Source organism: Pleurodeles waltl, chromosome 5, assembly GCF_031143425.1.
Source record: "Pleurodeles waltl isolate 20211129_DDA chromosome 5, aPleWal1.hap1.20221129, whole genome shotgun sequence".
NCBI lineage: Eukaryota > Metazoa > Chordata > Amphibia > Caudata > Salamandridae > Pleurodeles > Pleurodeles waltl.
In genome coordinates, this window is record NC_090444.1 from 232,711,659 (window position 1) to 232,723,731 (window position 12,073).

Consider the following 12,073-nt stretch of genomic DNA (forward strand, 5'->3'; position numbering starts at 1 on the left):
TATGTACATCAATAGACATTCGAATAGAAGAGCAATAACAGGTGTGTGGCAGAAAAAACCTGTACTCTTTTCATGATGATGAAGAGTACGACAAGCTAAGACATTATAAAGAAGTGAACAATCTGAAGCAGAAATGTAGAGTAAAACACACTGTAGCTATTAAGAAGACTAAGAACCAATAATGAACATACCTTGAGTGTGGTGGTGGGATGTGTTAGAGGCTCACCTTATCGAAATAAATGCCTCAGCACTGCCTGCCCCACTGCTGTATCGACGTTGTTCGTTTCTTCGAGACAGTAATGCCTCGTAAATGTGTGTTGGCTGGACCATGTTGCTGCTCTACAGATGCTATGTAGTGGTACCCCTGCAAATAATGCAGCAGAAGTGGCTACCGATCTTGTAGAGTGGGCTCTCACCTTGGTGTGGAGCGGTTTTCCTGCTTTTGAATGGCAGAATTGAATTGCCAGACCGATCCATCTTGCTATAGTCTGTTTGGACACCGCGTGTCCCTTTCTTGTTCCTCCGAAAGCTACAAACAATTGATCCGACTGGCGGAGAGCTTGAGTTTTCTGTAGATAAAACTTTAAACATCTTTTAATATCAAGGGAATGTAATGTTTTTTCCGCTACTGTTTGCGGATTTGGAAAAAAGGTTTTTAAGATAACTGGTTCATTTAGGTGAAACGTTGAAGGAACTTTCGGGATGTATTTTGGATTTGTGCGCAAGATGACACCTGAGTTTGTGAATTGGAGAAAAGGCTGTTTGATAGTGAAAGCCTGAATGTCACTGACTCTCTTTGCTGAAGTAAGAGCTAGCAGTAACGCTGTTTTCCATGAAATGAATTTTTGGTCAGCTTTGTGGATCGGTTCAAAGGAGGCTTTCGTAAGCTGCATCAATACCACATTCAATGACCATAATGGTGGAGGCTTTCTAATTGGCGGGAAAACCCCAAAAAAGCCCTTCATAAATTGTTTGACGATTCTAGTGGAACACAAAGAAACTCTGTCTGGAGATCTGCGGTATCTGGAGATTGCTGCCAGATGTACCCGAATAGAAGAATATGCAAGCCCTGATTTTGCAAGGAGCAGGAGATATGGAAGTATCTGTTCCGGAGTAGAGGACAAAGGATGTATATCTTGTGTTGCACACCATATACAAAAACGTTTCCATTTAAGTTTATAGGTTTTGTTGGTAGTGTCCGCTCTAGCTTTCGCCAATATGTCTCTACACTCCGGGGAAATGTTGAGATTCAAGTATTCATTGTATTCAGGAGCCAAGCTGACAAATGAAGAGATGACGGATCTGGGTGTCTGACTTGTCCCTGGTGCATCGTTAAGAGAGTCGGGCTCTGTCTGAGTCGTAGATGTGGTCGTTCGGAGAGCATGAGGAGCTCCGTATACCAGACTTGTCTGGGCCATTTGGGAGCTATGAGCAGAAGGCGACACCCCTCCGCCTTCAGTTTGTTGATGACTCTCGGAATGAGCGGGATCGGAGGAAAAGCGTAGGCATAAACTCCGGACCATCTCATCGAAAACGCATTCCCCCACGAATCTTTCTGGGGAAGCCAACTTGCGTAGAACTGGCATTTCTTGTCCTCGAGAGTGGCAAATAGATCTAAGTTCGGTTTGCCCCATAATAGAAAAAGGCTGTTGAGAGTTTTCTGGTCTAGTTCCCACTCGTGATAAGGAATCACTGTCCTGCTCAGGGTGTCTGCTAGAATATTGGTTTGTCCTGGCACATGCTCCGCCTTGAGTGAAATATTGTACTTTATGGCCCATGTCCAAATTTGTTGGGCTAGCTGCGAAAGTTGTAGGGATCTTGTGCCTCCTTGCTTGTTTAGATAAAACATGCTGGTTGTATTGTCTGTCCTGATTAAGACGCTTAAACTCTGTATCTTTGGTAAGAAAGCTTTCAGAGCTAAGTGTATTGCCTTGAGTTCCAGATAATTGATGTGAAGCTGACGTTCTTTCTGATTCCAGATTCCGCTGATTTGCAGGTTCTGGCAATGTGCCCCCCATCCTGCAAGAGAGGCATCCGTTGTTACTATGTAACTTGGTGTTTGGAGAAGAAAAGACAGTCCGTTTGACAAATTGGTTAGATTCGCCCACCACCTCATGATGTTCTTCATTGGAGGCGTTATGCGAATCTTGTCTTTGAAGGAACCGTTGACCTGGGTCCATTGTATGTCTAATTGCTCTTGTAGGGGTCGCATATGGAGCCTGCAATCTGGGACTAGCGGAATGCATGAAGATATCATTCCGAGCAATGATTTGTAGATGCGGACTGAAACGAACCTTCTTCTGGAGAGCCTTTGTGCCAAGGAGGTTAACTTTTGTTTCCGCTCGTGAGATGGGTAGGCTTTGTTGCGGACTGTGTCCAGAATTGCCCCCAAGAAATTCAATTCCTGTTTGGGGTAGAGTTGAGATTTCTGATAATTGACTACGAACCCTAGGTTGTGTAGCAATTGAAGGCAATGGAAAATATGATTTTTCACTTGCGATTTTGAGGGTGCCTTTATAAGCCAGTCGTCCAGGTAAGGGAAGACCTGGATCTCTGACTGGCGGAGATGTGCTGCTACCGGAGCTAACATTTTTGTGAAGATTCTGGGGGCTGATTTGAGGCCGAATGGCAGAACTCGGAATTGAAGGTGCATACTTCCCACTCTGAACCTTAGGAATTTGCGATGGTTGCGATATATGGGGATATGAAAATAGGCATCCTGGAGGTCTAGGGATGCCATGCGATCTCCGGGATTTAACAGACGCAGGACATCCTGTAGAGTTACCATCCTGAACGATTGCTTCTTCAGAAACTTGTTCAGGGCTCTCAAGTCCAGAATGGGGCGCCAGTCTCCTCAGGGTTTCTTTACAAGGAAAAAACGGGAGTAGAATCCTCTGTTCTTTTGAAATAAAGGGACTGGTTCCACTGCTCCTTTTCTCAACATTATTCTTACTTCCCTGAGGAGTTGGTTCAACCTCGGAGGCGGTGGGCCCGATGGAGGAACAGTTGGTGGTGTTTGAGTGAATTCCAGAGTATGACCTCTGGCCACTACATCGAGTACCCATCTGTCCGATGTTATCGCCTTCCAGTTGGGGAAATAGGAAGTGATGCGACCTCCGACCCTCGATGTTGGTTGGTGGGGAAGCGTTGAGATGATCAGCGGGTCATTGTTTCCTGCCTGTATCTCTTCCCCGGGCAGCTCCTCGTCCTCTAGCTGGGTGTTTGTAAGCTGCGGCCGGAGGCAATCGATAATGCTGCTGTTGCTGATGGTATTGCTGTTGTGATCCTGTGGAGGAAGATGGATATTGTGACCTGTATTGCTGGTATTCACCTCGAAAGGAGTAATTACCTCTACCCCTTGCTCCACGAAAAGGTTGTTTTTTATATTGCAGGGTACCTAGGGATTTTGCCGTATCGGTATCCGTCTTGATAGCCTGCAACATGTCGTCCACGTGTTTGCCAAACAAACTCTCTCCATCGAAAGGCATGTCAAGAACACGAGTCTGGACTTCTGGTCTGAAAGAAGTCGCCTTTAGCCATCCTTGTCTGCGCAGGACTGCTGCACCAGCTAATTGTCTAAAGCCAGTGAGAGAAATGTCTATTGCGCTGTCTATTATTTCTGCGGAGACCCTTTCTCCCTCCTGCAAGACCTTTTTTGCTTCCACCTTGACGTCTTCTGGCAGTAAATCTAAAAAAGCAGACATGTCTGCCCACATCTGGCGATCGTACCTTCCCAAGATGGCGAGGGAATTAGCCGCCTTAACGGTGACTGCGGCCACAGGGGAGAATTTCTTGCCAATATTGTCTAATCTCCTTCCTTCTTTATCCGGGGGAGACGCAATAGGTGTGGAGGGGTTTTTGGAACGTCGCTGAGCCGCCTGTGATATCACAGAGTCAGGTTTTGGCTGTGAGACTAGACAGGCCGGAGAATCATCTGGGGCCTTATATTTTTTCTCTAGTCTTGGCATTTGTGAAGGCACTGTTGCTGGGTTTTTCATTGCCTTCAAACCCTCCTGCCATAAGAAATCGACAATGGGTATGGCTCGTACAGATCTTTTTGATGGCTCTTTAAAGTCGTACAAAAAACATTCGGTTTCATGAGAAACAATTGCAAGGCCAAAACGTTTCGCCGCTCGCTCTATCAGATTATGGAAACCTCCTATGTCCTCTGGAGGAGAATCTACTGGACCTGCTGGCGGTGGAGATGGTGTGGGGACGAGGTAATCATCCCATTCACTATTCGCCGAATCTCTTAGCTCACCCTCTTCCCTTTCGTCGTCCGATGAGGGGCAAGTTTCCTGGGTTTGGCTAATTACAGGTATAGTAGCCTGTGGCGTTACGGAAAGGCTAGTAGTATGAGCTTGCCGAGGTGTCTGGTAGCTCTCAGGTCTAGGTGGCGTGGACTGAGTTGACGGTGGAAACCTTTTATAGTAGTCCTTCAACATAAATTGAAGATCTGTTACTAATGTGCTAGGCATAGCGAGGGGCGATGGTTGTTGTGTCTGTGGATAAGATGTTGAGGCATAACTAGGCTGATACTGTTGATCCTCTTCTTCGTCAAACTCTTGGCATTTTACATTGAGTTGTGACGGGCTACTAGCTGCCCCAAACATTCCGTCGTTCTGCGAGTATGTGTCGTCGTCCTCATCCTCTAAAAGATGTTGTGGTGGGTATGGCAACACTTTACTTGGTGAGGTATGCATTGGAAGAATATCAGATGCCTTGTCCCCTATATTAATAATTGAAAGGGGTAAGAATCTGGAGGAGTCGTCATGATGGTACGAGGAATGGTGAGGCGAATTAACCAGGTAGGTGGATGGTTTGTATACTGTTAATGCTGTAGATGATATGATCGTCGACGGTTCACTCGTCGGCGGTTCCCTCGTCGACGGCTCTCTTTTGGCCCGTTCTGTCGTCGACGGTTCCTTCGTCGACGGGTCTCTCGTCGACGGGTCTCCCGTCGACGGTACTCTCGTCGACGGCTCCGTCTTTACTAACGGGTCCTTTGTCAGCGAATGCTCCGTCGACGGTCTCTTTGTCGACGGGTACTTTATCAACAACGGTCGTGTAGGTGCCGTCGTCGGCAGTGCCTTCTTGAACCTCATTGAGAGGTGCTTCGTAGACGGGAGTGCCCTGGTTGATTGGTGAACCCAGGAGGCCTCCGCTGTCGACGATGTGGTTGCCGACGAAGCTTTCTTAAAAAAAATTGCCGTAATTATCGTCGTCGATGACAACGGCGACGACGTCATAATCATCGGTGAGGCTGGCGTTGTGAACGTCGACGATACCGTAGTCGCTGCTACCGTCAACACAGTCGTCGACGGGGTGGTCGTCGACGGATGTTTTTTCACCGAAAAGAGTTGTTCTGGCTCTTTTTGTGGTGACAGAGACAGAGATGGCTTTTTTGAGGTACTTTTCTGGTGTAAAGGCGTAGTAGGTTCTGAATGAACCTTTTTTGGCCCATGTTTAAATGTCTCTGAATGAAAAACATCCTTTTTCATCCCAATAGAGACTTGTCTTGTCTTCTTGAGCACCTTCCTTGGTGGTTCATCCGACCCTCTGCTTCTCTCACCTGTTCTTTTCTGAGGGCGAGAAGTTTGTGATGATGCCTCGCTGTCATCTGAGGAAGGATGCTCTAAGGCTTTCTGTTTTTGTAGCCATAAGAGAAGTCTACCCTCCCGGTCTTTGAGGGTTTTTTGACTAAAGGTGCGACAGATTTTGCAGTCTCTCACCTTGTGGTCTGGATGAAGGCAATAAATACACTTCTTGTGGGGGTTCATCAACATGCAGTCTCTTCTTCCCACAGGTGTCACAATCTCTGAACAGACCCTTTTTTGCCTTTTCAGACATAGTGGAGCTGTAGCAAGTTTCCTGAGAGAAAAAACTAATCTTCAGTCAGAAAATAGGAAAAAACTGAGCAGAGCTCAGGGAGACTCCCTTCACACGACGTGCGGTAGAAAATCTGAGGGAATTCAGCCTCTGTTGGGACTGTTTGGGAGGGGCTGAATCCTGATTGGTTGAGACTGAAGTTTGGGTCTTTTCACAAAACAAAGTGGATAGACTGTAAAATACCTTATGAGGCCTACTGGTTTTACTTTTACTGACTTACTGCTTTATCTATTTAAACTTACCGTGAGGCTCCCACCTCGACGACGGGGATGATTCAAGCATGTGAATCTATGAAAGATCCAATACTGGAGAACTAAAGAAACTATAACTTGTGCCGGAAAGTAAATTTGGGCAACAATAATAGTTTCTTGACATGGGTGGATTTAGCACTGCAAACAGCTGGTATAAATAAGGCAGCACATAGAAATCTCATGTGCTTTAAGCTGCACCATCTTACTCTATCATCGCCTTTAACATTTCCCTTGTCTCTTTCCGATGTTTCCAAAGACTTGAGGATGTGAGGGGTCTGCTTATGGGGGAAAGCGCCTATAAATAGACCTGTGTTCCATGCAACAAAAACATAAGAATCAACAAAAAGTACAGAAACAAAACTCACTCTTCCGTGCAGACTGGTGTTTTCTATCTGGAGCTGTTCAATTTCTCTTTGCTGTTTGTAAAAACAAACCACAAAAAGTATTGCATTCATTCACTGAATATGCAAACAAAAATACAGGACACTGGCAGTGGCCTTATTGCACATTTCTTTCTTAACATTCAACCCCAAATTTAGAAGACATACAACGCATGTTTACCCTTTACAGAAATGTATATAAGTGACACATTATTTGGCAGCATGGAAGCAACAAAAAAAAACATATATACCTATGATGCTACGTAGGAGCCTCCACAAAAAAAGGATAACAGAATGATTCTTAAAAGCAAGCTAAATTCTTTGACTAAAATGTATTTTAGTGATGTTATAGTTATGAGGCAACACCAAAAAGGACTGAACTACCCAAGTTATGGCAAACTGCAGCTGTTCTTGCCTGCCATTTGCAGCTCACGATACTACTGATGACAAATCAAATGACATTACTGAAGAAATCTCAAAATATACTGTTAAAGATATAAATGGTCCTCCAGATGCCCTGACCCACATTAGCTCGTCAGGCACAAGATAAGTAGACACAGTAGGAACAGTCATGATGGAAAGACTACCACTAGCTGCAGTGCAGCATTAAAAGGACTTACAGACAGGTAATTGCCATTTCAACGCAGAAGTGAAGAGGAACAGCAACCATGAGTGCAGGAGCATGAGGGAAGGAAGCCCCAGTGAGACTCACAGCCAGCAGCTGTGGACTTCTAGCAGCATTTTCTGAAGCCCGGGAACAGAAGGCCCATGCAAGGTACCCCAGGTCTCTGTCTTCAGGGCGGCTGAGATGCAGGAGTCACAGCAGTGTACCTCCCTCCCAAGGACCCAGGTTTGTCACAAAAGCCAGGAAAAAATTGACAAACCAATCTAAGGTCATGGACTGAAGAGGCAGAAAACCGTGAATCCTCTCTATCCAGTGAACGACAAACTTTAACTGACCTCTGTAATACGAGAGTCACAGATCTTACTAACCTCGTATTCTGATTCCCTATCAACCTTAACTGGAGAAGGAGAACACAGATAAAAAGGATCAAGCACAGGATCTGGAAGCCATGAAAATTGGGGTGAATCTTCTAAACATTAGGAAAATAAAGGCAACAGGATTAATCTGGTTATCACAAAGGAACCAAAATATCAAGCATGAAACCAGATTGGTATTTTTCGAGGGGGCGAGAACCTCAAAGACAATTAAACCTTATCTCTCACCTTAAACTTTAGGATAGGTCTTATTTCATCAGTTATAGCAGTTATAGAATCTGGTACATTTTAGATCAATCATTCAGTACCTCAAAATAAAGCTTTTCTAAGAAATGTGCATCAGCAGCCATTAGAGCAAAAGAGAAGCTAGAAAAGAAAAAGGATAGAAAACTTGGATACAGAAAAAAGTAGAAACCTTATTAGCAGAGTGAATAGAGTTGCTAGAAAAGAATTCTGCCAAATGTAAGTTGTTTTGAGTGGGGTTACAAAAAGTTCAAAAGATACTGTTCAAGACTCTGGTTGACTTTCTTAATGTGCCCATTGGACTGAGAATGCTAACCTGAGGACAATACTTGATGGATTCTCAGGGTAAAAGAAACCTTGTGCCAACATCTTCATATGTATTCAGAGCTCATGTCTCAAATTATGGACAGTGACTCAGTGAAGGTGGAGTGTGTCCTCCAGAAATCTTCTTTCAATCATGCTGGAAGATAGTTTCCAAAACAAAACAAAAAAGCCATTTTGGAAAAGATGACTACAGTAGCCATGATCACTTAATTCACTGTAGAGAGAGGTAAATCCACAATGCCAGTTTTCTTAAATCTGCTGAACAACATTTCTTTCCAATATTTTGTTTTGTATAGCTAATATCGCAGAACAGTCATTAAATTGTTTAATTAAAAAAAAACCTAAGTGCTATAGAAGGTTGGGATGTTGAATATCAAAGCTGGGTTGTCTTGATTCTACTTGATGCCTCTTCAATTAAACACCAGATACTCCCTGCCTCCTTATCTCTCTTCTTTTCATTCCTGCTTTCTCCCTTTGCAACTGTTGTTCCGCCTTTCTCTTCCCTCTTTTCTGTTTCTCACTCTCTTGATCTCCATCAAAGTCTATTGTCGAAAATAAGTGCTGGATTTCGTTGGACCCTTCCTGCAACCACCAGTTCAAACTAAGCTCTGCTGCAGCACCATTTTCATATATAGGATGTGATGCAATATTTCTGTTGCACTATATAGGTTTGTGAAAAAGCCTGTTTTGCAGATTACTCACATTGTGGCTACCTCAAGGCCAGACTACATCAGGAGAATGTAATCAGCAATTCCCTTGAGTATCAATAGATGGGGTCGTGCGGCACAGTGTCAAGTCCGTCCAGCCCCTGAAGTGGTGTGGGTTCTCTTCAGAGCCACCACATATGCCTACTGACATCAGTTCCTTTCTTTCCTCACATTCCAATGGGGGTCCAAACTCACTCTAATTCTGTCTGTTTCAACAGACTTTTTTCTCAGAACTTTTCCAGTGTGCAAGGGACTTATCCCCTCCAAAAGGAATAGGGTTTCTCTATTATCACATTAGATGTTGGTGATAGACCTGCACTAGGTTTTTCTCTGGAGTCTTGGAACTTCACATGTTTCAGCATCATGTGAAGATGAATCTGAAGGTCATTCAGGATCACAAGTTATATGTTGCTGAACACTGATGAAAAGTCAGGAAGGCCCACTTGAGGTCAATGACATGGACACATTCTCATTACTGAGGCCAATTTGTGACCCATCTTTTTCGAAGGTCAAAGTCATCAGGTAAGACAAAGAAGAAACACAAGAAGTCCAAACACGGCTCCACTTTGTCCCGTAACTCCGACCACAGAGTCATAGCATGTCCTGGGTACCTCCAGGCCATGAACCCTGTCTCAATCATCAGAACTGCTTCCAGCCCATGTCCTAAACAACCCAATTTTCAGGTCCATTGTGCATGCCACAGCAAATCAAAGAATTCCGGCATGCCGTGTTGCAACTCTTCAGTATCCTACCACATTCCTCTGGAGCCTCTATGAGCACTAAGGATCCGAGGGGGCCTCCAGTTGTGTTACCACCTGCGGATCTATCTCGACTATGGGTGTGCTTCCCCAACCCGTTTCGGTCAGACCCGACTCCAGCTCCAAGTCCTATGTTCTTTACGGTGCCAAGACCAATGCCACAGTACCAAATGCCAGCAATGCTGCAGGGGCATCCGATAGTTCTTTCGGACTCAGAAGCATATCCACCGAAGTTGCAACCTTCTTGCCTACTCAAATCACAGATTCTACTGACACACTGGGACCAACATGACTACGATGGTGACCTCAGCCAGACTTATGAGGAAAACCTATTCTTAGACCTATAAACTACAGGATGCCAGTGAGACAGATACTTCCCCTGAAACTGGCCTGCAGTCAACTTCACCAGGCCAACCACAGAAGAGTCTGCCTACTTCACAATGATAATCCAGAGAGCAACAGAGGCTTGATTTGACTCTTACCACCACTGATGTCAAAACCAACTCCCTCACAGAGGTCCTGAAATCAGTACAGATGTCAGAGGAGGCCCTCCTGCCTCTCGATGAGGCCCTCTCTGTTACATTGCTGGTCACCTGGGTGAAACAAGGATCCTTTCTACTCCTTCAACAATATGTGCCAGAAAGCTTGGTAGATCAGGTGCCTATCAGCAGGTTCAATCCAAATGTGTTGCTGGCCACATTAACAGGGTCAAGATGCATGGAAACATTTGTGAAACGCATGAACTCCTCCCCTGGGTTTGCCAGCCATTCATTCCATTTGAGTTGCTTACTGTGTAGATTTTCACATACATTGTGGGACATTGTGGTGGACATCTTGCAGCAGTCTCAGAAGACCTCAGATCCAACCTCTAGCGTGTCATTCAGGATAGTCGGGATGCTAACAATTATGTCATCGACTCGGGGGACACTACCAACTCCTTGGGAAACAAGACCCATGTGGTGTTTTGGTAACACACTTTGATTTGCTCAAAGAGGTTCTTGAGCTAAGTTGAACGGACGCTAAAGGACATATGTTAGATTTTTCTCTGCAGGGTCACCCTCAAACTTTTTGCCTTCACCCTCCTGTTTTTCTAAATTAATTTGTGTTGTTATTAGGGCTCTGTACATGTTCCTACTGCTAACCAGTATGAAAATACTAGTGATCTCTCTCTAAACATGGTACAATTCCCTATATATGCTACTATAAGTACAAGTTACTTACCTTTGGTAAAGCTTTTTCTGGTGGATACAATAGCTACCTATACTGGGAAGATTTTCCGTCGGATGCTGACGCATGGGTGAATTCATAAGGTGAGGAATTCACCTGTACTTGTATCCATCAGAAATTAAATGCTTCTAGTGTCACCCACTAAAGTAACACTTTAAAACATGTCTCAGGCCTGCAATTGCAGCCTGTAGTAAAGTTTGAAACTACCAAACTGGCCTAGAAAAATAATCCTTTTGCCAGAACTAAGCTTTCCTTTTTAGTACACGTCACCCCCAAGGTAGACCATAAAAAGCCCTAAGGGCAGGGAGCATTGTATTTAAAAATTAGGACATGAGTCACATGGTTTTATATGTCATGGTAGTGAAAAACACCTACATTTATTTTTCACTAATGTAAGGCCTATTCCTCCCGTTGGATAACATTGGGTTACCTTATTACATTTCACAATGCTAACTTGGATATCAAGTTTGGACTCAAATGGTAGAGTTGGATTTTAAGTCACAATTCTGAAAATGTCACTTTTAAAAAGCTAGTATTTTGTTGCCTTAACCATTTGGTGGCTGTTTCATGTGTCCTAGGTTAAGTGGCTGACAATGACTCTGCTGTTGGGCTTTGTGTATTTCTCCGGTGCAGTGAGACAAAGGTGAACTAAGTGTTGGCCATCCTGCCAGGCTAATTGGGGGTGGGGGAGGGGCTGTTCCCTGCCACACCTATATTTCAACAGGCCTGACACTAGGAAGCTGATACTAGGCTTTAGTCACCCTGGATGTTTTTGGATTCTTCACAGGGGCAAGGGGAGAACTTTGTAGAACTAGATGTTCCACTCAAAATTACACTCATGAATTGTGGAGATTACGGAAGAAGGACTGCCTTGTTCTCCAGAGGACTGCCCTCCTGCTTCCAGAGGAGACTGTCCTGCTCTCTGAGAAGGAAGACTGTACTGGCTCTCTTCATACCAGGCTACCTGAGTGACCCCAATAGTGAGTTGGCTGACCTGTCCAGGGACACAACCAGCTGCTGAAGCCTCGCTGCACCTGTCCATCTGACCTACTGCAACTGGACCTGCCTGGGCCAGAGCTCTGCTGGCCTCTGTTGGGGGAGTCCCTGATCCCCAAGAGGTACTTCCCCTGATCCTTGACCCTGGGCTAGCAATCCTCTTCAAGAAAATGAGAATTATATTGAAGTGTTGGGCTCGTCGCTACCATGAATGTGCCCATTTGCGTCAAGACTCTGTCACCCACGATGACTGCCAAAGCAAAGCTCTGGAGAACCCAAGTCTCTGTGCTACAGCTACG

The 12,073-nt window shown here is 44.8% G+C and overlaps 1 long non-coding RNA gene across 1 annotated transcript in view; it reads right to left on the reverse strand.

The window, feature by feature from the left end:
• Positions 1-6,514: 6,514 nt before the first annotated feature.
• Positions 6,515-12,073, reverse strand: part of LOC138297238 (uncharacterized) — a 37,577-nt gene continuing 32,018 nt past the window's right edge. The window contains exon 4 of the long non-coding RNA XR_011203958.1: positions 6,515-6,556. This is a non-coding gene — a long non-coding RNA (uncharacterized lncRNA). The remainder of the gene's footprint in view (positions 6,557-12,073) is intronic.